General features: G+C 44.9%; 1 long non-coding RNA gene across 1 annotated transcript in view; it reads right to left on the bottom strand.

The window, feature by feature from the left end:
* The window catches only part of LOC138302027 (uncharacterized), a 164,514-nt gene extending 161,647 nt beyond the window's left edge, over positions 1-2,867 (bottom strand). Inside the window, exons 1-2 of the long non-coding RNA XR_011205228.1 lie at positions 2,758-2,867; positions 2,159-2,202 (exon numbers count right to left, since the gene is read on the bottom strand). This is a non-coding gene — a long non-coding RNA (uncharacterized lncRNA). The remainder of the gene's footprint in view (positions 1-2,158; positions 2,203-2,757) is intronic.
* Between the last annotated feature and the right edge of the window lie 23,994 nt (positions 2,868-26,861).

Here is a 26,861-nt window from a genome sequence, read left to right as displayed (position 1 = left end):
GAAGACTGTTTTGAACACCATGTTGCAGAATAAGCAGAAAAGGCAGAATGGACTTCGTTCGCTGTGCTGCCTGAGTGAAGGCAACATAAAATGGCGGCGAGCCACAAAATGGCGGGTCGATACGATCGTATTAAAAATCGAATTTCCTCACCTACCATGTCTTCTTCATCTCCATCTTCTCTGATTTTGTTATGTAGGAAGTCCTAACGAGCAACAGCTATGGAATTTTCAGCCACAAGCGGATTATCCACATTGCCATTCTACATTTTGAGAAGAACAGGATTATAGTCATTAATATTTTCACAAAATACATTTCAGGTCATCATGACAACAATACCAATACTTGTTGGTCCCACGTTGACATGCCTTCTAATGAATCAAATTGTATTCCAAGTTTTCATCTTTTCCATGAACTTTGTCAACAACCTCTTTTGCAGAGAGAGGTTGTAGATTGATTCCTGCCTTCAGCATGTTGTTTACAGAATATGATAGTCTAGACAAGTCACTCTCAAATAATAGATGGAATGTGTATGGAATACATTGCAGTAATCTAGGGTTCTCTGAATATAATCTAGTTGACCTCTACTCAGCTGCTGGTATTTGTATGGGGCAGTCATCATATCAGCCACCTACTCCAGTTGGAAATATTTGTGGAAAACAGTTAGGCCCTCATCATGACTTCAGCGGTCTTGTCAAAAGAACGCCGAAGCCATGGGCGCCACAATACCGCCAGTGCTGGCAGTATGCGTGGCACCCTATTATGACTTTTCCGCTGGGCCAGCAGATGGAAACAGCATTTCCGCCTGCTGGCCCAACGGAAAAGTCACATCAACATTGAAGCCGGCTCAATGTTGATGTGCAGCGGGTGCAGTAGCACCGTCGCGCATTTCACTGCCTGTATGTCGGGCAGTGAAATGCGCGATGGGGCTCTGCCTGAGGGCCCCTTCACTACCCATGCCAAGTGCATGGGCAGTGCAGGGGCCCCCAGGGGTACCCCGAGTCCCCCTTACTGCCAGCCTTTCCATGGCCGCCATGGACAGGCTGGCGGTTGGGGACTCATAATCCCCAGGGCTGCGCTGCTTAAAGCGCGGCCCTGGTGGATTACGACCACCCAGCTGAAGCCTGGCGGTATCCTGGAGGGACCGGCGGTATGACCGTGGCGAATGTGCCACGGTCATAATACGCAGGTGGAACACCGCCAGCCTGTTGGTGGTACGACCGTCAGAGTTCCGCCGTCCGCCGGGGTCAGAATGACCCCTTTAGTCTCTAAACCTTTCTCCACACACTCAGTTGAGTTCCTTTTGTTTGTTAGAGATCAATAGCATTGCCAATAACTTCATTGGAATGGAGTGGATGGATATTATAGTGTTCATAAATTTCTTCTGATTGAGATCTATCCACTTTTTCAATCTGTTCACTTGATGGTAACATTTCATCCTCTGTACTTCTTCCATCTACAACAACATTGACATTTGTTTAATAAATATTGTTTTGCTTCAGATATAATGTAACTTTGTTTTACTTTATTAACATCCACTAACTCTTATTTACAATCAAGGAGGGAACAGGGAGATTATTGGTCCAGTGCACACTCTCCCAAATATAGCTAATGAAACTTTATGAAGTACACTGTTCCATAAAAGAGCAAGAATACAGATATACACAGGGCTAATGAAAGTCAGTAGATTGGGAGAGCCCTCACCCACCCAATAGGATGTCAAGCTTCATTACTGGGCAACCTCCTCGTCAGACTGGCGCTGCAATGTCTGACGGGCCACACCTAATGAAGGTGATGGTACTTAACTGGAGATCCTCTACCAAATGTGGTCAGATCTATGATGAATACTGGCTATCGGTGTATGATAGGAGAGAGGAAAGGTGAGAGTTAAAATTGGCTCAGAATCATAGCCATCATATTTAATAACTCAGAATTAGGCTAAGGCCAAGATTAAAAGAAACAAGGGGAGTGCTAATGGAGATAATGCACAGCTGTGCTCCAATGAAGGAAACTAGGTAGTGTCCCAGATCCTGTAAATACTAGGTCAACATGTTTCACATCTAAGTGGTCACTAATGATCCAGTGATGCTTCTTCAGGACCGCTACTACTACTTCTCCTATACTTATACAAAAAAGATGAAGTGCTGGTCGGTCACTTACTTATGTAGACTGCACGTCATAGTCAGTTTGGTCAGCAAGTTGCCCTGTGAAAAAGTGAAAACAAATGTTCGTTTGCATAGAAGTTATAGTGCACAGTGAAAATAAAAACAGTGACTAAACGGTTCATGACCAGTCCCAAGTGTGGTGGATAAAAAAACGCAGTTAGCTTACCATCCCATCATAGAGTACGGGCTTCCTAGGAATGCGCAAGCCACAAAACCAAGAGTGTCATACTGGACAAAGAGACAGAAATAAAGCACATAATCCATGAATACTGGTTGCACATTAATACTAACCACCACCATGAATCATGGTAAAAAATACCACAGTCATCATTAAATAAATCAAGCTGATCATCTAAAGTTTGTAATGATGCTGGAACAGTTGCCTATATGAGATGCATTTCAATCGTGTCAAGTGTTAGACAGAGGATGCAGGTGTCATAAGAAACTCGAATCCCAACAATGTCAAGAAGTCCGGCTCCGATAACCTTATCGAGTGAAAAACTATATCTATACAGCCATCCGGACCCGAAAATTCAAGAAAGAGTATTGCGGTCTGGACGATCAATAATGACAAAGAGAGGAGATAGTACTCACATTTTGCCGCTTCTTGGGGTATGTGGAAACCTACCCGGGGCCGCGCTCCTGTAGATAATGAGGGAGCGCCGTCGCCGGGTTTCAAAATCAAGCACCGTGGTCTGGAGTGTCAAACCAGGAAGTATTTCCTGAATGCCGGTAGGGCCAACGTCACCAGGACGTGGCCCAATCATTGGAAACTGAAAAGGGAAAAAGAAAAAGGACTTAAATGTTGGCGTTGTTTGGCAGCCATCTTAAAAGTATTGTCCTGTTCGGGGTAAGGCTGAAAATAAATATGAACTTATGGAAGGAGAGGAAAACAGTCGAGGGAGAGTATCCCCTCAACCCAAAAAGCTTAAAAAATGGTATAAGTCAATTAGGTTACACTTATAGGTCTCATGACTAGAAAAAGGTTAAAGTCAACGTGGAAAGTGTAATGGGTAATCGTGTTCAAAGATAATGAAGCATAGATGCTCATAATTAATGTCATGCAACGCTAGTAGGGCCTGGCTTATCCGGCTAATTATAGAGGGATGAGGCGGGGATGAGTGTGAACCACCAAATCCTTAATGTTGGTAGTCCTTTTAAATGCAAACAAGGGCTTTGGGATCTGTGTGCCACCACTCTGCAGAATAGCCCAACGTTTGTGGATCAATTTCTTTATGGTATTGGACAAAGGGGTGTAGGTGGAAACACATGTCAAACGAGTGTCTGGTTCTTTGACTGTAGGTGCCAGCAGTGCATCTCTGTGGTTATTACGGGCCCTCTTGTAGGCAGGGATAATGACACCTAAAGGGTAGTGTCTCTTCTGAGGTTTGTCCTTCAGGTCATGTACCTCAGTCTCAAATGATTGTATAGAGCTACAATTACTGCGTAGTCTCAGGAACTGGCCAAAGGGATGATTGTCACGTTGGGCTTTGGGATGGTGACTGTCATAAATTAACAGGCTGTTTCGGTCGGTACCCTTCTGGTAAGTATCAGTAATAAATTTGCCATTGTCAATTTTAATCATTAGATCCAGAAAGGAGACCTGGTCTGGTGAAGTGTGAGCAGAGAATCTCAAAAAAGGGTCGAGAGTATTGACCCAGTTAGTAAAAGAGTCCACATCTTCAAGTGTCCCCTGCCAGACAATCAGAATGTCATCAGTGTGCCTCCGAGATAGCTTAATCCTATCATGAAAGGGATTAGAGGTAGGTAGAATAAACATTTTTTCGAAATCGTACATGTAAAGGCATTCTAAACTTGGAGCAAGAGTACTGCCCATGGATGTTCCTCAGATTTGGTGATAAAGAGAATCCTCAAACTGAAAGAAATTCTTTGTCATAGCTAGTGTGGCACACTGCATAATGAATTGTTCTGGAGTAGGTGATGTCCAAGGACATTGGAAGAGAGCAGACTCTACTACTTGTAGAGTGGCTTCCTGGGGGATATTGGTGTATAAAGTCTCTACATCCAAACTGATCAAAGCCCTGACCTCTGTAGTAGAATTAATAGATTCAATCAAATTAAGCTCTGTTGGCGGTTGTTTCCAAGTCTTTGGTTCCATAAGAAGTATTGCTTGAAAATATATATATATTGTATGAGAACTGATAAATACACATTTAATTGTCTCAGTTTTTCTGAAATTGATAGCAATTCTAACTTGCTATGTATTGCTCTTGCTGGCATTGTGTTATCCTCTAACTTATTAAAGCAATAATTGTGTATAATTTGCTGTGTACACAAAGTAAAGTGTTCCTCCATAAATAAATATACAGCAGATTCTTGTCACTTAACTCTGTTCTCTTGTTCAGTTTTGGCGAACAAAACAACATTGCTAGTTTGGCTTTTGTAGTAAGTGTGTCACAACAAATACAAAGACAGTTTTGTTTCTCTGAAGAAACTGTGTTAAACTTTGCAATCTCTTGTGTAAAGTTACCGATACTAATACCTGTGTCCTGTTCATCTACACCTGCACATACCAACTCCTGATTTTCCCTACACACTTGTTGAGGACCAAAGAAACAAAACTCAACATCTTCACAAACGTTTTCTACCTCTGCTACTGTACCGTGCAATAGAGCTCTATTAATTTCTCCTGAACATGAGTCAGGAGTTTTCACAAAGTAAAGTCTCCTAACTAAATTCACATTTTAGAATGATGAACAGCTAACATTCTGAAGTGATGAAAGGTTCTTCTGCACACTTTCATCGATAGACATGACAGTGAATGTCCCTGTAAATTAGTATACTTCCTCACATTGCATGGATCTAATCCTTGCAAAATTCCAATTTTCTGTTTAATACTTTTGCATGGAAATTCTCGTAGGAAAGTTTTCAATTTATCAATAGTTCCTGATGAACAGTGCAAATACTGCTACAGTTCCGTTTGTGTACAGGGGCTTGTCTATGTCTTCCTTGTACATCTTCAGCTCTCACATCCTCTACATTCCTAGAAACCATCTCCTCTTTTGCAATGAGAGAACCATCTTTGCCTCGTAGCAATGACTGGTTGTATCAAATGCATGCACTAACGTGTATTCTTGTGTGTAGCTTTCTTCAGTAAAAAAGTCTCTCTACTAGACATGCACTTCCATTCACCTTTAAAAATCATAAAGAACTTAGGGGGTCATTACAACCCTAGCGGACGGTGTTAAAGTGGCGGTAAGACCGCCAACAGGCCGGTGGTAAAATTTTGGGAATTACGACCGTGGCGGAAACCGCCAACAAAGACAGCCACTTTAACACTCCGACCGCCATGGCGGTACAGACAAAAAGCACGGCGGTCACCACCAACAGACAGGCGGGAGACAATGTACCGCCCACACTATTATGACAGGCCAATCCGCCACCTTTTCTGGGGGGGATTCCCCACGGATAAAAACACAGCGGAAACAGGCATTTCGAATGAAAAACGCTCACCTCTACACACTCCACGAGGAAGGAGGACAGCATGGAGCCGGAACTTCATATTCTCCCAGCGCTAGTCTTCCTGCTCTTCTACGAGGAGCACCAACGCCGGCAGCGAAGACCACGGTGAGTGCTGCACCTACGACATAGGGGAGGGGGGAGGGAAAAAACAGTGACACACACACTCAACACCCCAACACCCACCCCGACCCTCACCCACTGCAACACACACACCAATGCTTATCAATACATTACAGTAACACCCCCCAAACCCCCCGGAAGAATACAAAGACAAAAGGAAATGAGTGTAACTATTGTAATATATAAAAATTCAGTAAGCAAAAATATACATATATATATATATATATATATACACTATTAACAAAATATACACCACGATTAGTAGTCCAGGTTTTGCACCATTCATAGTCCGTGGACCACTGGGCCCAAAATGCATGGGCGAGGCCCACACAAGATACCCGAACATGACGGGGAGAACACTGCAGGGGCATCAGATAGAAAAACAACAGGCACCTCAGGGGGAAGGGAAGGGGGGGCACCTCAGCCGTATGAGTGCACAAAACCAGATCCACGAGGGGGCACCATGCCCATTGATGTATCCTGGGGAGTGCAAAGCCACAGTCTCCCAAGTCTCTATAGTGGGTGGGTTGCCCACTGTACCATTCTGTGGAGTGCACAGCCACAGTCTCTCAAGTCTCTACAGTGGGTGGTTTGCCCACTGTTCCATCCTGGGGAGTGCAAAGCCACAGTCTCTAAAGTCTCTACAGTGGGTGGATTGCCCACTGTTCCATCCTGGGGAGTGCAAAGCCACAGTCTCTCAAGTCTCTACAGTGGGTGGATTGCCCACTGTTCCATCCTGGGGAGTGCAAAGCCACAGTCTCTCAAGTCTCTACAGTGGGTGGATTGCCCACTGTTCCATCCTGGGGAGTGCAAAGCCACAGTCTCTCAAGTTTCTACAGTGGGTGGTTTGCCCACTGTTGAATCCTGGGGAGTGCAAAGCCACAGTCTCCCAAGTCTCTACAGTGGGTGGGTTGCCCACTGTACCATCCTGGGGAGTGCAAAGCCACAGTCTCTTAAGTCTCTACAGTGGGTGGGTTGCCCACTGCTTTATCCTCGGTAGTGCAAAGCCACAGTCTCTCAAGTGGATACGAGTCTCCACTGATTCTGGAGGGGGCTTTGTGCCCAGAGTGCTTCATCCTGCCAAGGACTGAGGTAGTAGATGCCTTTCTCCACTGGTTCTGGAGGGGGCTTTCTGCCCAGAGTGCTTCATCCTGCCAAGGACTGAGGTAGTGGATGCCTTTCTCCACTGGTTCTGGAGGGGGCTTTCTGCCCCGAGTGCTTGATCCTGCCAAGGACTGAGGTAGTGGATGCTGTTCTCCACTGGTTCTTGAGGGGGACTGGTGCCCAGAGTGCTTCATCCTGTGCAGGACAGACGGAGTGGATGCATTTCTCCACTGGTTTTGGATGGGGACTGGTGCCCAGAGTGCTTCATCCTGTGCAGGACAGACGGAGTGGATGCAATTCTCCACTGGTTCTGGAGGGGGACTGGTGCCCAGAGTGCAGCACTCACCCCATGACTGTCCCAGTTGCGTCACTGCCCCTGCCGCTAATGGGCTAGCGGTGCTCGGTATGGCGGTCTTTGCTCTGTTCGGGTGTCCTTGCCCTGTTCAGCAGTGCTTGAGTTGGCAGTTTCTGACCTGTTCAGCAGTCCTTGCCCTGTTCAGTGGTGCTTGCCATGGCGGTCTTTGCCCTGTTCAGCGGTGCTTGAGTTGGCAGTTTCTCACCTGTTCAGCGGTGCTTGCCCTGTTCAGCGGTACTTGCCGTGGTCAGCGGTCCTTGCCATGGCGGTCTCTGACCTGTTCAGCGGTGCTTGCCCTGTTCAGCGGTCCTTGCCATGGTGGTCTCTGACCTGTTCAGCGGTGCTTGCCCTGTTCAGCGGTGCTTGCCATGGCTGAGTCCACACTCCCCCGGGACCCCTGTGAGCGGCTTGGCTGGCTGGAGTCTTCCCCCTCTCCCGCTGGGCACTATCCACATTCTGGTGCTTCACAGGGGGGGGGGACTGGCTGTGCTGTGGCTCCGTGCCACACTGGCTGGCCTGGTGGCTGGGGCACTCCACATACCTGTAACAACAGGCACTACTGGTCCCGGAGATTTTTTGGCTGAGGTGCTAGTACGGGACCTATGAGTTGGACGGGGGGGTGGTGGGCAAAAGGTTAAGGGGGGACAGGAAAAGTTGTTTGGACACAATGGGACGGGCAGCTGGGTTTGGGAGTGAAGGGAGAGGTGGTGGTTGTAGGAGGTGTAACTTTTGTGGATTTGGGTGCAGGTGCATGCGCTGGAGGCTGTTGTGAGGTGGATGGCTGTTTGGTGGGTGTGTGCCTGCGTTTGTGTATCTTGGGAGGGGGCATCACAGACACACTGGGAGAGGACACAGGGGACGTATAAATGTTAATGGGGTGGTGAGTGCACGTGAGCGGGGTATGGTGGTGGGTGTGCTGTGCGGGACGTACTGGCTGTAGTGGTAGTGCATGCAGGTGTAAGTGTAGACGAGACTGGGAGGGAGGAGGGAGACGTGGAGGAGGGGGACACAGTGGAGGCAGTGGATGTTGGTGTGTCTGTATGTGTGATGCTTGCGTGAGTGCCTGTTGTAGGAGGCTGGCCTGGTTTGTAGTGGATACCAAGGGGTACTTACACTCTGTACCAGGACCAGTAATCCCTTATTAGTGTAGAAGAGGTGTTTCTAGCAGCTTAAGCTGATAGAAGGTAGCTATGGAGAGCAGCTTAGGCTGAACTAGGAGACATGCAAAGCTCCTACTATACCACTGGTGTCATATGCACAATATCATAAGAAAACACAATACACAGATATACTGAAAATAAAGGTACTTTATTTTTATGACAATATGCCAAAAGTATCTCAGTGAGTACCCTCAGTATGAGGATAGCAAATATACACAATATATATGTACACAATACCAAAAATATGCAGTAATAGCAAAAGGGAGTAATGCAAGCAATGTACAGTCACAATAGATTGCAATGAGAGCACATAGGTATAGGGGCAACACAAACCATATACTCCAAAAGTGGAATGCGAACCACAAATGGACCCCAAACCTATGTGAGCCTGTAGAGGGTCGCTGGGACTGTCAGAAAACAGTGAGGGTTAGAAAAATAGCCCACCCCAAGACCCTGAAAAGAAGGTGTAAAGTGCACCTATATTCCCCAGACAGCACAGAAGTCGTGATAGGGGAATTCTGCAAGGAAGACCAACACCAGCAATGCAACAAAGGTGGATTTCCGGACAAGAGTACCTGTGGAACAAGAGGACCAAGACCAAGATTCGCGACAAAGTCGAGATTGGGCAGATGCCCAGGAAATGACAGCTGAGGATGCAAAGAAGCTGCCACTGGATGGTAGAAGCTCTGGATTCTGCAAGAACGAAGAGGACTAGGAACTTCCCCTTTGGAGGATGGATGTCCCACGTCATGAAGAAGCTTGCAGAGGTGTTCCCACGCAGAAAGACCGCAAACAAGCCTTGCTAGCTGCAAGGGTCACGGTTAGGGTTTTTGGATGCTGCTGTGGCCCAGGAGGGACCAGGATGTCGCAAATTGCGTGAGGAGACAGAGGGGCGCCCAGCAAGATAGGGAGCCCTCACAGAAGCAGGCAGCACCTGCAGAAGTGCCAGAACAGGCACTACAAAGAGGAGTGAACCGGAGCTCACCTGAAGTCACAAAAGGAGATCCCACGACGCCAGAGGACAACTCAGGAGGTTGTGCACTGCAGGTTAGAGAGTCGGGGATGCAGGCTTGGCTGTGCACAAAGGAAATCCTGGAAGAGTGCACAGGAGCCGGAGCAGCTGCAAATCACGCAGTACCCAGCAATGCAGTCTAGCGTGGGGAGGCAAGGACTTACATCCACCAAACTTGGACTGAAGAGTCACTGGACTGTAGGAGTCACTTGGGCAGAGTTGCTGAGTTCCAGGGACCACGCTCGTCGTGCTAAGAGGGGACCCAGAGGTCCGGTGATGCAGTTCTTTTGGTGCCTGCGGTTGCAGGGGGAGGATTCCGTCGTCCCACAGGAGATTTCTTTGGAGCTTCTAGTGCAGAGAGGAGGCAGACTATCCCCACAGCATGCACCACCAGGAAAACAGTCGAGAAGGCGGCAGGATCAGCAATACAAGGTTGCAGTAGTCGTCTTTGCTACTTTGTTGCGGTTTTGCAGGCGTCCTAAGCAGTCAGCGGCCGATTCCTTGGCAGAAGGTGAAGAGAGAGATGCAGAGGAACTCTGATGAGCTCTTGCATTCGTTATCTAAAGAATTCCCCAAAGCAGAGACCCTAAATAGCCAGAAAAGGAGGTTTGGCTACCTAGGAAGGAGGATAGTCTAGCAACACAGGTAAGAGCCTATCAGAAGGGGTCTCTGATGTCACCTGCTGGCACTGGCCACTCAGAGCAGTCCAGTGTGCCAGCAGCACCTCTGTTTCCAAGATGGCAGAGGTCTGGAGCACACTGGAGGAGCTCTGGGCACCTCCCCTGGGAGGTGCAGGTCAGGGGAGTGGTCACTCCCCTTTCTTTTGTCCAGTTTCGCGCCAGAGCAGGGCTGGGGGATCCCTGAACCGGTGTAGACTGGCTTATGCAGAGATGGGCACCATCTGTGCCCATGAAAGCATTTCCAGAGGCTGGGGGAGGCTACTCCTCCCCAGCCCTGACACCTTTTTCCAAAGGGAGAGGGTGTAACACCCTCTCTCTGAGGAAGTCCTTTGTTCTGCCTTCCTGGGCCAAGCCTGGCTGGACCCCAGGAGGGCAGAAACCTGTCTGAGGGGTTGGCAGCAGCAGCAGCTGCAGTGAAACCACGGGAAAGGTAGTTTGGCAGTACCCGGGTCTGTGCTAGAGACTCAGGGGATCATGGAATTTTCTCCCCAATGCCAGAATGGCACTGGGGTGACAATTCCATGATCTTAGACATGTTACATGGCCATGTTCGGAGTTACCATTGTGACGCTGTGCATAGGTAGTGACCTATGTCCAGGGCACGCGTGTAATGGTGTCCCCGCACTCACAAAGTCTGGGGAATTTGCCCTGAACAATGTGGGGGCACCTTGGCTAGTGCCAGGGTGCCCACACACTAAGTAACTTAGCACCCAACCTTTACCAGGTAAAGGTTAGACATATAGGTGACTTATAAGTTACTTAAGTGCAGTGGTAAATGGCTGTGAAATAACATGGACGTTATTTCACTCAGGCTGCAGTGGCAGGCCTGTGTAAGAATTGTCAGAGCTCCCTATGGGTGGCAAAAGAAATGCTGCAGCCCATGGGGATCTCCTGGAACCCCAATACCCTGGGTACCTCAGTACCATATACTAGGGAATTATAAGGGTGTTCCAGTATGCCAATGTGAATTGGTGAAATTGGTCACTAGCCTGTTAGTGACAATTTGTAAAGAGAGAGCATAACCACTGAGGTTCTGGTTAGCAGAGCCTCAGTGAGACAGTTAGGCATCACACAGGGAACACATACATATAGTTCACAAACTTATGAGCACTGGGGTCCTAGCTAGCAGGGTCCCAGTGACACATAACAAACATACTGAAAATATAGGGTTTTCACTATGAGCACTGGGCCCTGTCTAGCAGGATCCGAGTGAGACAGTGAAAACACCCTGACATATACTCATAAACATGCCAAAAGTGGGCGTAGCAAGGCTAGAAAGAGGCTACTTTCTCACACCTGTGGGATGTGTGGTGCTTATGTTTGCCTGAGCTTCCCTTGTGTGGTGAGGTGTGTGCAGGCTGGTCTTATGGTGTGCTTGGGATAGGCAGAGGTACAGGGGATTGGGTCTGGGTGGAGGAAGTTGGAGAGGGGAGGCTAGACACAGGGACAATGGCTGCCATCAGTGCTGAGGCCAGAGTTTGAAGTGTTCAATGAAGGGCAGCCTGACCAGAATGAATGCCCTCCAGGAATGCATTTGTGTGTTGCAACTCCCTTTCTGCACCCTGGATGGCATTCAAAATGGTAGACTGCCCAACAGTGAGTGACCTGAGGAGGTCAATGGCCTCCTCACCGAGGGCAGCAGAGGTGACAGGGGCAGGGGCTGAGGTTCCTGGGACGAAGGTGATGTCCACCCTCCTGGGTGAGCAGGCACGGGGCACACGCTGAGGGGCTGCTGGGAGGGCGGTGCTGGTAGGGGGGGTGGCGGCTGTACCTGTTGAAGTGGGGGGCACAGATGTTGCCGCCACCACAAGGGAGCTCCCATTGGAGGACAAGTCCGTGTCGCTGGTTGCAGATCCTGTGACCGCCGTGGTGCTCCCCTCGCCCTCCGTCCCACTGGTGTATTCAGAGTCCATAGTGTGGGCCTCCATGCCCATGTGGGATGCAGCTCCCTCGTCCTCCGGTGCCACTGTACCTCCGCCTGATGATGTTAATGCACACAAGAACAGGGAGACCGCAAAAAAAGGGGGGGGAACAGAAGAAAGACAGGTTGAGTGCATGGCTTACCGCTACCATTGGCGGACAATACAGACACAGCAGCCCCCTGCACTACGTCGCGCTGTTGGGCTCTACAGTGCAATTCCTGGGAAATGGCCTACAAGGCTATGGATGACATCTGCACACATAGATGACACAGGAGCATGAATAGCTGTACTTGGCACTCTACAGAGGTGGGGTGGAGGGCCACAGGGCCATGCCTTACGAATGGGCCTAGCCTACAGAACTCGCCTGGCCTAGGGGAACCCACAGCCCTCCTCCCCCACCCAGACACCTTCACTGCGGGCAAAGTCAGCTGAATGATAGTGTACTCACCCCCTTGTGTCTGCTGTGATGCCCTCAAGCACCCATCCAACTCAGGGTAGGCCACCGCCAGGATCCGGAACATCAGGGGGGTCATGGTTCGACAGGCACCCCCTCCCACATTGGGAGGCCATCCCCAGCTGGGCCTCCGCCATCTTCTTGCTCCAGTGGCGAATGTCCTCCCATCTCTTCCGGCAGAGGGTGCTCCGTCGGTGGTGGACCCCCAGGGTCCGGACGTCCTTGGCAATGGCACGCCAAATATCCTTCTTCTGGTGGGCGCTGACCTACATGAAATTTACAGGGGAAGAAGAGAAGTCATAACCAACTGCACCGTCAAAGTGAGTGGCCCACATCCCTACCCTTGCCATGTGGCACATGCATTCACCGTCTTTCATGCACGCAGAACTCTGCCCCCTTCCTTTTTACAACCAGCCCTCTCCACACAGGCATAGCCCATACAACATGCTCCCTGTGTGCTTACCTGTTGGTCTGGAGGACCGTAGAGTAGCGTGTACTGGGGGAGGACCCCGTCGACGAGCTTCTCCTACTCCTCTGCAGTGAAGGCAGGGGCCCTTTCCCCAGACGCACAAGCCATTGTCTCTTCCAGACCAAGGTCACAACAGCACTTGCAGTGTAGGTCCTCACCTGTCGAAGATCAGGTATTGAGTGATTAAACAGTTCGAAAATGGCGGTCACGTCCGTGGCAGGCATGTCCGCGGCGGTGCACACCGTCACCGCCGGCGTACATCGCCATTGGCTCCTGGGACCCATAGGGTCCAATGTTAACCAATGCAGCATTGCGCCGCGGTCTTCGACCGCCTACCGCGACGGTGTACAACGCCAGCGCAGTTACCTCACATTCCATTGTCCCGCTTTAGAGGTCAGGCAGCCGCCATTTCAGGGGCCCACATGGCCTAATTAACAACTGCGCCACACATACCTAGGCCTACTCTCAACACACATACAGGCCAGATTGTGTGTGTGATTGGTGTACTATGTAGACTGTGGGTACATACCTCTGAGTTGTTTGACTCTGTGTTCGTTTTTGTCCTTCATAGGCACCATCCGCTGGGACATGTGAGGAGATGGCGGAATCCTCCGGTGTACCGACCGCTGGTGGACCTGTCGACAATGGAGGAAAGAAATTTGATCATCACCTACAGGTTTGGCCATGCCACAATCCAGGAACTGTGTACCCAGTTGGAGCCAGACCTGATGTCAGCAATCCGCCATCCCACAGGAATCCCCCCTCAAGTGCAGGTGCTATCAGTGCTCCATATCCTTGCAAGTGGGTCTTCTCAAACAACAGTGGCCATGGCATCAGGGATGTCCCAGTCGATGTTTTCCAACATGTTGTCCAGAGTGTTGTCTGCCCTGCTGAAACACATGTGGAGCTACATTGTTTTCCCTCAGGTGGAGGACTTGCCTACAGTGAAAGGTGACTTCTATGCCCTTGGACATATCCCCAACATCATAGGTGCCATTGATGGGACCCATGTGGCTTTGGTCCCCCCAACAGGAGTGAACAGGTGTACAGGAACCGGAAAAGTTATCATTCCATGAATGTACAGATGGTATGTTTGGCAGACCAGTACATCTCCCATGTGAATGGCATGTTCCCTGGCTCCGTGCATGACGCGTACATCATTCGGAATAGCAGCATCCCTTATGTGATGAGTCAACTACAGAGGCACCGGGTGCCCCTCTGTCATCTAGCACAGTTTTTATCCTTAAGTCGCTGATTGCTGCTAGTTCACTTGTCTTGAGCAGTGACTCAACTAATTCACTTATGGCTGACCACCATGACACTCTGGAAAGATCCCAGGTCCTCAATGAGAAACTCAGGTGAGAGACTCCAGATGCCTGTGAGTCACAACCCGTCCTTTTGGCAGAAGATACCCACCCAGTTTCCCAATTCTCTAAGATGTACACCAGGCCTTTCTCACCATCAGGCTCCCCTGTCATGTCACCCCTACCTCAACAACACGCCACAGTCTCTACAGGTCAGTTTCATCCCCACATGATAGCTCTAACTTCTACGCCATAGACCCCGCCTCATGGACTCCCTTCCCTCTTGGTCCTTCCTTTTCACTAACATCCCCTCTGTTTCTGCCTCTATTTCCACCGATGCTACTGTCAACCAATAAATTGATGCTCTATAGTTGGGGCATTCCCTTCTGTTGCCCCAGACCATGTCAGCGCCTGCTCTAGGAAGCTCTCTGACAGGGGCGTGCATACCAAGCTCCACTCTGACTGCCGTTCATCAAAAACCCTGTTGCAATAGCACACAACCCCAAGTGGACCCCTCTTTTTAAATGCTTCTGTTGCAAACACTATACAAAACAAGGGGGAACCCTATCACTCTACCCTGCCCAGGGTAAATATAACGCAACCAAGAAAAAGATGGCAGGTAGAGATAAATTATATCTTAACTTATAAGAACAGACCTACATTCTGTTGTTATTGAGTTTATTTCTTCCTCAAATTTATTTCAAACATATTTTCAACTAGCCACAAGAATTTATGGTGGTATCAAAAAAATGTGCATTTACAAAAACAACTATAACCTAAATATTCACAAAATGATGCTTCACAAAACACCCACAATAGACCGTAACTCAAATTTCACAAAAAAGACCGTAACTCAAATTAAACAATGAAAACCACCTTACGGTGAAGCCCTATCTATTAAATTGGTGGTCACTGTTAACATTTCACATGTGATCCACTTTTATGTGCTAAGGATTGAGCTTTAACATGCAAACAATTACCAACGTCTTGTGCATTTCTTTCACACAAACGTGATAAACGTGCAAATCAAGTCTTTACAGAATAGTCCATTATTTGTCAAGCCCAATACACTTGCTATACAAAAGAAGTCAACGCGTTTCGGCCAAATTGTTTAAGGCCTCATCAGGACTGTAGAAGGGCAATGGAAGTTCTAAAAAAACAATCAAAAGAACAGAAGATACTTACAAAAAACAATACACCCATATACTTAATAAATAAATTAACAAGGTGTATAATACATGCCTACAGAATGTCTATTGATAAATCAAGCTTATCTATAAGTATATTAAAAAACATTAAAAGACAATGTTAGCTTAATTTAATAATGTCTCCCGTTATACATCCGATCTGTCTATGATAAGGTACTGCACTCCTATAAGGGTAATCTCAATTCCCATTCAAAATATATGTTCTATCAACAATATAGATAGAGCGTAACTTTATCTTAATCAAAAACGTATCTTTATCTTAATCAAAAAACGTATCTTTACCTTAATCAAAACCCCCCATGGGACACAGATCTTATATCTCTTCCGATAGTTTTAAATAGTGGACCCGGTTGTTTGCACCCGTCGGTCTAAAGTCCCAACAGTGCTGTAGTTCTCGGTTCTCTACCAAGAAAAATGGGAGCTAAAATCAGTAACATCACCGTTTTATTATCAAAAATTCACTCTCACGGCTAAGGCTAATCGAAAGGTATTGTCGTCTTACCGTCTGCTTCGCTGCGCTGAAGTGTAGAAAACGCTTCGGCACGTCTGAAGACGTCCGCGTCTTCCGTGTTTAAAGTGTTACTAGGAGACGCCGCGCACTCAGAGCCGCGCTAGCGTCTCACAAAGTGGCCACTCATCACCACGGTAACCAATTGCATTCTGGGTCAAATGTCGGCGGACTGACTATTACAATTGCCGCAGACATCTTGGAACAGGCAAAAGAAGCCCTGTCCAAGCCATTGTATAAACTGAAGATACATTATTATATTTAGCAGATCTTATGGCTGCATAGGTGTAAGTTATCAGACCCTAACAACATAACTACAGGCCTGCATGGAAAAATAATGAAAAATAATGAAAGAAATAGATTTGCTAATGTATTAAAAGAATACTATACTTGAACCTAACGTTTTCTACTTTTATCAATTTAATCATCTAAGTTAACCCTTTACTCTTCATTTTTACAGATTACGCAGGTCCTTCTTAGGTCTTCTTAGGTCCATCTTATTGCGGACTAGCCCACACCCTAATGAGCCACAACCAAGTTGTTTGTTCGATCGTAGAGACTGCATATACATATTAGTATCTGATGTTATATAAGATACTAAACAGGATGCTAAACACAATGCATCATCATTTTGTAAATATCATGCACTTGTCAGAACAACAGCCGGTATCAAGAACAGTGTCAAAATAATATATGTCGAATTTCACTTAATTAACAACCACATTTCGTCATCGTCATTTAATCCAGTTCTTGCTGTTTGGAATCTCTCAATTAATCTTGCCTCCATTCTTAATAGTTTCTTTGTCGTTGTTAGACCTTCCATTGTAGGTTGTATTGCCATTAATACTGTCCACCAGATGTCTTCTGCTGTATGCATACATTCCTGGAAATGCTCTACTAATGGTGCTCCTTTGACTCCGCACTTGATTCTGGAACGATGTTGAAGAATCCTGGTTTTAATTGGTTGTGAAGTCTGGCCAATATACGCTTTCTCACATGGGCACAAAATACAATAAACCACATTTTTCGTGTTACAATTAGTGAAATCTTTCTGTACATGTATTCTGCCATTTATTTTAACCTCTTTGGTGTCTTGTGTGTATTGACATGCCACACATTTGCCACATTTATAATGCCCTTGAATTCCTGGCAATTGTAGTAGAGTTCTCAGATCTTTCTTTCTTGCAGTTTGTGTCTGTGCTGCCTTCACCCATTGGTCTCTTAAACTGCGTGCCTTTTTGAATGAAAACAGAGGTTTGTCTATATTTAACTCACTAATGATTTTCCAGTTTCGTTCAATGATCGACCGTGTTTTGTTCGCTTTAGGGCTATATGTGATTACACATGTAAGGGGGATCTTTTTTTTTTTTTCTTTTGGGACCAACAGTGTTTCTCTTGGCGTAAACCAAGCTCTTTTGGTTGCATTTTTAACCAATTTTCTGGGGTAACCCCTATCAGTAAGTTTCTTAGTCAGTTCCTCTGCATTAGTGAAGTAATCAGTTTTTTCAGTGCAGTTCCTCCTAATTCTTAAAAATTGCCCGTAGGGTAAATTTTGTTTAAGCGTGCGTGGATGTCCGCTTGAAAAATGTAACAGAGTGTTACGGTCTGTGGGTTTTTTATACAAGCTGACTGCTAAGTTACCAGCTTTATTCCATATCCACAGGTCAAGAAAATTGATTTTGGCTTTATCTTTACTCATAGTGAATGTAAAATCTGTTGTGTGTTGATTAAGCCAATCGTGAAATGTCAATAGGGTTTCTTCTGTCCCTTGCCATATCATCAGGATATCGTCAGTGTATCGGAACCATTGATTAATATTTTGCCTAAACGGATTAGTTTGCGGATAAACCCATTTATGTTCGAAATAGTCCATTACTAAGTTCGCGACCTCTGGGGCAAAACTGCAACCCATTGCCACCCCTTTGACTTGGCGATAAAGTTGGTCATTATATTTAAAAAAGTTGTCTTTCAAGCACAATGTTGCTAATTCCACTAAAAATTCTGAAGGTGGAATCTGAGGTTGGATATTGTTGTTCAGAGTCTTTCTAATGATTTCAATTGCTTCGTCTTGTGGGATATTGGTATACAACGATTCAATATCAAAAGTAACTAAAAAGTGGTTGTTCTCTTCATAGCTTAGATTTTCTAATTTGTTAATGATATCCATAGAGTCCCTCACATAGGCTGGTGTATTGGTTACAGCTGGTTTTATAAATACATCGACGAATTGAGCAAGGGGTTCTAAAATAGAACCACACGCTGATACTATTGGTCTTCCTGGGGGATGTTCTGAATTTTTATGGATTTTGGGTAGGATGTAAAAGCAGGGGATTCTTTCGTCGGTCTGATTCAAGAAATTGTATTCTTTTTTGTTTATCCAGCTTTGTTCTAATGCTCTTACTGTAAGTATTTCGATCTTGCTCTTAACCTGTTTAGGAATGTCTCCTTGTATTTCTCGATAATGGAGTGTGTTACCCAGTTGTCTCATAGCTTCCAAGTTGTACTGTTCTTTACCCCAGATCACGATACCACCTCCTTTATCTGCCGGTTTTATAATGATTTCACGATTTTCAGCCAAATCATGAATCGCTTCTTTCTCTATTTTGGAACAATTGTCATTATAGTAAATTCTTTTAGAGTTAAGTTCATCTACTTCTTTCAACACTTGATTTTCAATTTTTTTTATTTCTTCTGGTAAATCATTTCTGTCTGGTAGGAAACTCGATCTCGGTCTAAAACCACTGTACTCCTCATCATCTTGTGTTAAGGGTGTGTTGAAGAAAGCTTTTAGTCTCACCTTACGGAGAAATTTCAGTATTTCTATCTTGCTTTCTACAGGATCGGGATTCTTGATTGGGACAAACGATAAACCTCTACTCAATACATGTTTTTCTATTTCTGTTAAGGGGTGTGACGACAGGTTGTAGATGGGAATAAGATTTTCTGGTTTCATTATTGTCGTCTGTAAGCCCTCCTTCTGGTTCGAAAGAGGTTGTGATCTTGAAACTGTCCTCTGGAAATGTTCCCCCCTCTCGCTCCTCTGCGGTTGCCTCTGCCTAAAAAAGGTTGTCCCGCAGAGTAAGTTCCTTGTGTCTCTGGCTCAGATTCAGAAGATGTATCTGAAAAGGTGATACATTTTCTAAGCGACCTTGTTTGGAATTGCAGATTAAGATTATTTGGATTGTTGTTTCTATAGAAATCTTCTCTTAAGTAGGGGTAAGTATGTAAAATATTGAAATTCTTTATGTCTCTGGCCAATTTAGTTGTTTTTTGACTAATCGTATTAATTTTAAAGTCCGCTATAGTTTTGTTAACTGTATCCAACAGTTGTTGGGCATTTTGTATGGAGCTATCTGCTGTAATCTCTTGCTCAAGGGTAGCTATTTCTTTTAATTCGCACTCGCTGATCCTTAAAGCTGTTTCAACCGATAGTGCTAGCCAATCACGGGAACACTTGGTCCCTACCCCACTAAACTGTGTCAAATATTTTGGGTCACTGGTGAAAATTACAGGAATATTTCTAACCTGTAACCCGAATGGAATTGTGTTATTTTTCAGGTGTTCAAGTAGTACTTGTGCATGTAATTGGGTTCTTGTATTTTTCTTCTTGAGTTGTTTTAATCTCTTGATTTTATCTAATTTCGGAGTCTCACTTAGTGGAGATTCCCCACTTAAAAGTGAAGGTAGCTCCAAAAGCTTTGTTATTTGTTCATCTGTATAGCAGACTGTTTGGTGGTCTGACATAATCTCTATTTAGTATGCAGGGGACCTTATTGAGTACTTAACTTATTATCTGTGGCAAGACAACCAACCAATTACATTCTTTATGGCTAACTATTAAATCTTATTTGCCCTCCAAATAGTGGGGGTAAGTGTCTCTCATATATTTCCAAATTCCCTCACACCTAACAAGGTGTACCTAGAATCTATACAAAACAAGGGGGAACCCTATCACTCTACCCTGCCCAGGGTAAATATAACGCAACCAAGAAAAAGATGGCAGGTAGAGATAAATTATATCTTAACTTATAAGAACAGACCTACATTCTGTTGTTATTGAGTTTATTTCTTCCTCAAATTTATTTCAAACGTATTTTCAACTAGCCACAAGAATTTATGGTGGTATCAAAAAAATTTGCATTTACAAAAACAACTATAACCTAAATATTCACAAAATGATGCTTCACAAAACACCCACAATAGACCGTAACTCAAATTTCACAAAAAAGACCGTAACTCAAATTAAACAATGAAAACCACCTTACGGTGAAGCCCTATCTATTAAATTGGTGGTCACTGTTAACATTTCACATGTGATCCACTTTTATGTGCTAAGGATTGAGCTTTAACATGCAAACAATTACCAACGTCTTGTGCATTTCTTTCACACAAACGTGAAACGTGTGAAAGACGTGTGAAAGAAATGCACAAGACGTTGGTAATTGTTTGCATGTTAAAGCTCAATCCTTAGCACATAAAAGTGGATCACATGTGAAATGTTAACAGTGACCACCAATTTAATAGATAGGGCTTCACCGTAAGGTGGTTTTCATTGTTTAATTTGAGTTACGGTCTTTTTTGTGAAATTTGAGTTACGGTCTATTGTGGGTGTTTTGTGAAGCATCATTTTGTGAATATTTAGGTTATAGTTGTTTTTGTAAATGCAAATTTTTTTGATACCACCATAAATTCTTGTGGCTAGTTGAAAATACGTTTGAAATAAATTTGAGGAAGAAATAAACTCAATAACAACAGAATGTAGGTCTGTTCTTATAAGTTAAGATATAATTTATCTCTACCTGCCATCTTTTTCTTGGTTGCGTTATATTTACCCTGGGCAGGGTAGAGTGATAGGGTTCCCCCTTGTTTTGTATAAATTCTAGGTACACCTTGTTAGGTGTGAGGGAAACACTGGGATGGCAATCCTCACCTGCAACATGAATAACCTAGAGGATCCTGCAGTCCTTCCAGGATGGGCCCAAGGAGCAGTGAGTCTACTAGGGAGCAAACAATCTGCACTATCTATGGTACATTGTCTTGGGGATCTGACCCACAGTGATCCGAAGCTTACAGAGCCTACCAACGCATAGACCTGACCTATGGCCTCTGGCATAATGCCCGATGACTCACTTGTATAAGACCCATCCTTACTTGACAGCACATTTACAGGCCCAGACCAGACACAGACTTTTCATTTCGACAAACCCAAACAATATCTTGGCCAGGGCCAATTATTTTGGAAGGCAATCAGCCTACCACACACATACATGCATCTACAAAACAATGACAGGATATCTGTTAGATGTCACCCTTAGAAAGGTTGTTTCCCTCTTATTACCTCCTATATGAAAATGTAGGGCACTTATGCCTTGATTCATAGGCCGGTCTGATACTTCTCTATTCACTTTGGTTTCCCTCACCATCATATTTTCACTTGATAGGAATTAACTGATGGCTTAGACTCATTATGATCCTTTTTTAACTTTCCCCTCCTCTATTAATGTTGTATTCTAATGATTCAACTGTATAATTGGGGTTCTGAAAGCTAAGACCCCTTTAGGACCGAGGCCTCCTGTTTTCACGTCAGTAGATTATATTCTCCCTAGCTGGAAACAGCAACTTGTGTTTTAAGTTCGACTCAATGTCAGCCCAATTGTTATATTTATACCACACAAACCTCTCTTCTTTGACATACAGGGTTGTCAAGAACGTCGGCCAGACCAGCAAACCAGCGAGTTTGGTTCACTGTATTTTCTGGTCAGCCCTCCCTTCTCCCTTCACTACTGTCCCTCAATCCCGATGCTTCTATCTCCTGGAGATGAATAGATTACTTGCCGTTGATCTATCAACGGCCAAAGGTTAGGCTGAAAATTATCTAGGGGTTCATCTTACATGACTGCCTAGCACGACAGTCTCTCTCTTTTGGTTTCCGTGCGGGCGTCATTTGAACCAGTCAATGTGAGGGAGTGTTACTTGCCGTTGATCTATCAACGGCCAAAGGTTAGGCTGAAAATTATCTAGGGGTTCTTCTTACATGACTGCCTAGCACGACAGTCTCTCTCTTTTGGTTTCCGAGCGGGCGTCATTTGAACCAGTCAATGTGAGGGAGTGAGAGGCCACTTACAGAAAGCTCTCAACTGAGGAATAGTGGTCCTCGCAAGCCTGCCTTTCACCTGAACTGTGGGGAGAAGTTAGTTTTCCAGCATTTTGAAACCTTGGTCCCTACCTCTTTGTGGCACTGTCAACGGAGTGTAGCCTATTTCTTGTCTGCCCATGACATACACAATTCGGGAGAGTGAGGGCGAATATGGGTCGTATTGACATTGTATCTTTTCACTTTGTATTTTGATGATCCTAGCAAAGGGAATGATCCTTTCCACCGGCTTCTTGTATCCCAAAGTAGCTTTTGGGTAATGCTATGTGTATAGCTAGTGCCTGCCAGCCCACTCAAGCAGAGGTGAATTCTTCTGTGAGTTCAGATCCGTTGATCCCCTCTACAGACTCCCTCATGAGAATTTGGAAGGCTTTTCCTGCACAATGTTCTCCCTCCAGTTCTAGCAATTCTAGTTTCAAACAAGAGCGATATTGGCTATTCTACCAGGGAAGACTATCCCTGCCCTTTGGTCTTCTAAGGGGGGAAGATTTTCTACATGATGCTTCTTCCTTTCCTAATTATGCTCAGAGTATCAGCATTTACTCTCTCTTTTTCCAAACTGTATCAACCCTGATTTTTTCCGATAAGGAAAATTAAACTTAGGTCCCAGCCCTTTTGAGATTGCCTGTGATAACCAGCCCATTTCCTACTTCCTGCTTATTGTTTGATTTTCTTTTTGATTTTCTTGTGATTCTGACGGGTTCTGCAACACCCGTTTGGCATAGGATTCTCTCCATCTCCATCTTTTCATGACCTAACGCATCTCATAATACTTTTTTCTCCCCCTTTCAGACTAAGGATCCCCCCCTTTCCTTCCCCGACCTGGTACATTTTCAGTCACAAGTAGTACGCACAGCCTGGAAAAAGCGCTGGGTCTGGCGTGCCAGACAGGTTTGTTTTTTCCCCTCAGATTCCCAATTGTTTCTTTCTTCAAATTCCTAATGGAAATACTTTTCCATTGTACTCATTTACCTTTTCTAGTGCACCTTTTGGTCTATAACACCACCAGGTCCTTCCTCTTTTAGGGTGGACTCATGTGGCTAACTGTCAACAGAATTGTACAGTCTATTCCTTCCTTTATGATGTTTCTGTCCTCAGAGATGTCATAGTCAGCTTCAGGTTCCTTCAAAGTTAGTCCCCAGACTTGACTTTACCAAGAAAACCTATTTCATCACCACTGAGCATTTTATTAGGTTGGATTGATTTTGCATGCAGACATTAACGTATTTTCCCTAGTTTCTCCAAACAGGTTGTCTGTGCTCCAGATAAGATGACCTTTCTCATATCAGGAGGATCAATGATGTTTAAGCTGATTGCTTGATTAACTACAGATAAACCCAGGTCCTGGTGTAATGTCAGGAGAGACATGACAACCATTTTAGGTGTTCTCAGCATTCACTTGGAGTCTCTTCTTACTGGATCTGAAGCTGGTTTTACCTTTCAAACCCATCAGATACTTTAACTCAATGGGTGCACTGTTTCTTTCTCCGAAACAAGTGCTGATGTCTCTAAGTATAGAGTTTCCTCAATCAGTTGGAGTATGGCCTAAAAATATTCCGACCTAGACTCTATGTTGCAAGGTATCATTGAAACAACATCTTAGTTTGCAGGTGGTACTTTCCAAATTTTGTTTCTATTACAAGCTGTTTCTAGATGTGGCCTCAATTGTGTTACATCAGCTTTATACAAGCATAATCGGAAGCCTCTGGTCCCGACACAGAATGAAATATGTTCTAGCTAACACGTCAAGAATTTTCAATTCGATTAAGGACTTGGAGGCGAGGATTATCCCATCCTCACTTGTTACATAATATTATTTCACGCTAAAGTGTTAGCACATTTCCATTTATCCCACCCTCAGTAAATAATGTACTTATGATGTCTTTAACTCTACATAACATTGGTTATTATGTGCTGATATACTCATCTGTAATGCTGTTTACCTTATGGCAATGATATTGTGTACTTAGGAAGTCACCTGTTTTTTATCCTATCTAGCATTGAGTATTACGTTAGTTTTCTCTGTCTTTTTCCAGATCTAGATCAAAGCCTGAAAAGAGGTATAAGACGTTCTAGAGTTCAGCTTTTCTTTCAGATTCTGTTGATCTCTTGGATGACACCAGTTTCTAACTCTTGTCTTCGTCCCTCTGATATAGTTAAGATGTCACAGTGATCTTCAGATTTGGAAATTCCAATCAGAAGAACAGATCCAGTTCAGAAAAACTGAATCTGATCAGAAGAAAGGGTAACTGGTGTTGGAGTTTGCATCTTAGCTTCTGGTTCTCGACCAGTTGGTCCCTCAATGACTTCAGTTCCCAGTCATATCACTTTGGTAGTGGCGGTTTTCTACAGTTGTGGTGATATTTGGTTGCCAGAAATGAAGATGGAAGTTGTTAAGTCATCTGGCAAAGAAAGAGGACGAAGATGGCGCCAGGAGGATTATATATATTGCTGAGGGCTATTATTGGCACAGAGGACATTATGGGGGGTTATTACAACTTTGGAGGCGATGTTAATCTGTCCCAAAAGTGACGGTAAAGTGACGGATATACCACCAGCCGTATTACGAGTCCATTATATCCTATGGAACTCGTAATACGGCTGGTGGTATATCCGTCACTTTACAGTCACTTTTGGGACGGATTAACACCTCCTCCAAAGTTGTAATAACCCCCTATGCCATTTTTGGTGGTTGTGAAATGTAGCTTATTGCAAGCGCTTAATTTTATTTGCTGCTGTGTATTTGTTGCATAATGAACAGCAAAGAAGGAGAAGCATAATCCTCGCCTCCGTGTACTTAAAATAATTGAAAATTCTTGATGCGTTAGCTATAACATTTTTTAATGCCTGACTGGCTGCTCCTATTGGAGGCACACGTTTGACTGAGAATGTTAGACTTCTTTCTCTCAAAACATAGTGTGAATTTACAGAAAATATGCTCTCATTTTAGCTTGTGGGGCACCTTTCATAAACTCTATGGCAAAATCATGAGAAAACTGTTTCCTGTCAAACAGAATTTATGAAATCCCAGCAGAAGGCTTTTATCACAGGGTAAAATCACATTAGTAACAAATGATTTATATTGTAACTGAAACCACCCTTTATACATTCTTATTTTTGTGAGCCTCAAAACTTACCATTCACAAAAATGCATTTCAATGGGTGCTATCCTGTATATTGGCCCCAAGATGGCTGCCAGCATTTTCTGGTTGAAGTAATGATAGCCAACCACATCTCAGCTGTGCTTAGGCTCCTCCCAGATATACAAATTTGGTTTTCTTTAAATGTCTCAAAAACTACTGAACGGATTTACACCAAATAATAAAATGGATGCTTTGTAGACCAAGAGCTACCTTTCTGCCAAATTTGGTGTAATTCTGTCAAGCGATTCAGGAGGCAGTCTGCTCTAAAATCCCTACAGGAATTAACATGGGAAAGGTACTTTTTGACCCTTCCTTTTTCTCAGCCCCTGCTTGATGGATTACCCCCAAACTTTCTGTGTACATCAATACTCCAGAGGACACTTTTTTTTGGAAAACTTCATGAAGATTCATCAAACAGTGCCAAAGATATAGCCAAGTCAAAAAATGATTTTCCTTTGGAAACTAAGGCCCTCGTTTTGACAACGTGTATCGCCAAGCATCTCCAACCCGGCGATCCACTGAGGACCGCCGGCTGTATAACAAGTTGGCTTTCTGCCAGTGATTCTGCGGCGGTACCGCCGCCATGAAAACCCTGGAGGAAAGGCTACAAGTGACAGGAAATTTCTTTCCTGTCACCGGCAGACGACTCCCCCAACTTCCCCTTACAAACCCAATACCCTCACCCCACCTTCCATACCAGTACCCCCTACTTGCATACACGCACATCCATACACACCATGCACACACTTATTCACCTACACTTACATACACACATTCACTCAGATGTATCCATACACTCATTCACCTACACTTACATACACTCATTCACTCACACGCATCCATACATGCACTCACTCACACGCATCCATACTTGCATTCACACAAACATTCCAACACGCACTCACTGCAACAATCTTACACTAATTAAAACACCCATACACACACGGATTCAAACACCCATACACACTTACATTCACAAACGCAGACAACACCCACTCACACACGCACACACAACACCCCCCACCCTCCCACACCACTCCCCTGTCAGACGATCAACTAACTTGTCCGGCAAGGAAGTTGCCCGGCAGGGAAAAGGTGCTTCCACTGCGGGCAGCCCCCCGCCTTCAGGACACCATCAGGCCGTATTACAACCTGTAAGTCCTTTTGGTGGGGTGGGGCGGGCTGCCCCTGCACCTCTGACTGCCAGCATGACTACTGGAGGATTTCCAGCCAAATTGTGCGGATATCCTTCAGTACTTGTAATATGGTGGTCGGAAGACAGCCAACACTGGTGGTCTTCTGGCGCCGGTGGCTTCGGCGGTCTTCTGAAAAGACAGCCAAAGTCATGATGAGGGCCTAAATCATAACTGTAACCACTTAATGCCAACCACTGGCAGGAAATATATATATATATATATATATATATATATATATATATATATATATATATATAAATATATATTATATATAGATATAGATATATCCTAGTGGTGGTAGCCACTAGGTAGTTATAGTTAGGACCATGATGCCATAGAAAAAGCATTTTTGATTTGCCTATATCTTTAGCACTATTTGATGACATTTTCCCCAAAAATGTGACCTGGTGATTCTTGTTGTCAAAA

The sequence above is a fragment of the Pleurodeles waltl genome, chromosome 6, assembly GCF_031143425.1.
Source record: "Pleurodeles waltl isolate 20211129_DDA chromosome 6, aPleWal1.hap1.20221129, whole genome shotgun sequence".
Lineage (NCBI taxonomy): Eukaryota > Metazoa > Chordata > Amphibia > Caudata > Salamandridae > Pleurodeles > Pleurodeles waltl.
The sequence above is the reverse complement of the archived record's forward strand: the minus strand, read 5'-3'. Positions and strand labels throughout refer to the sequence as shown.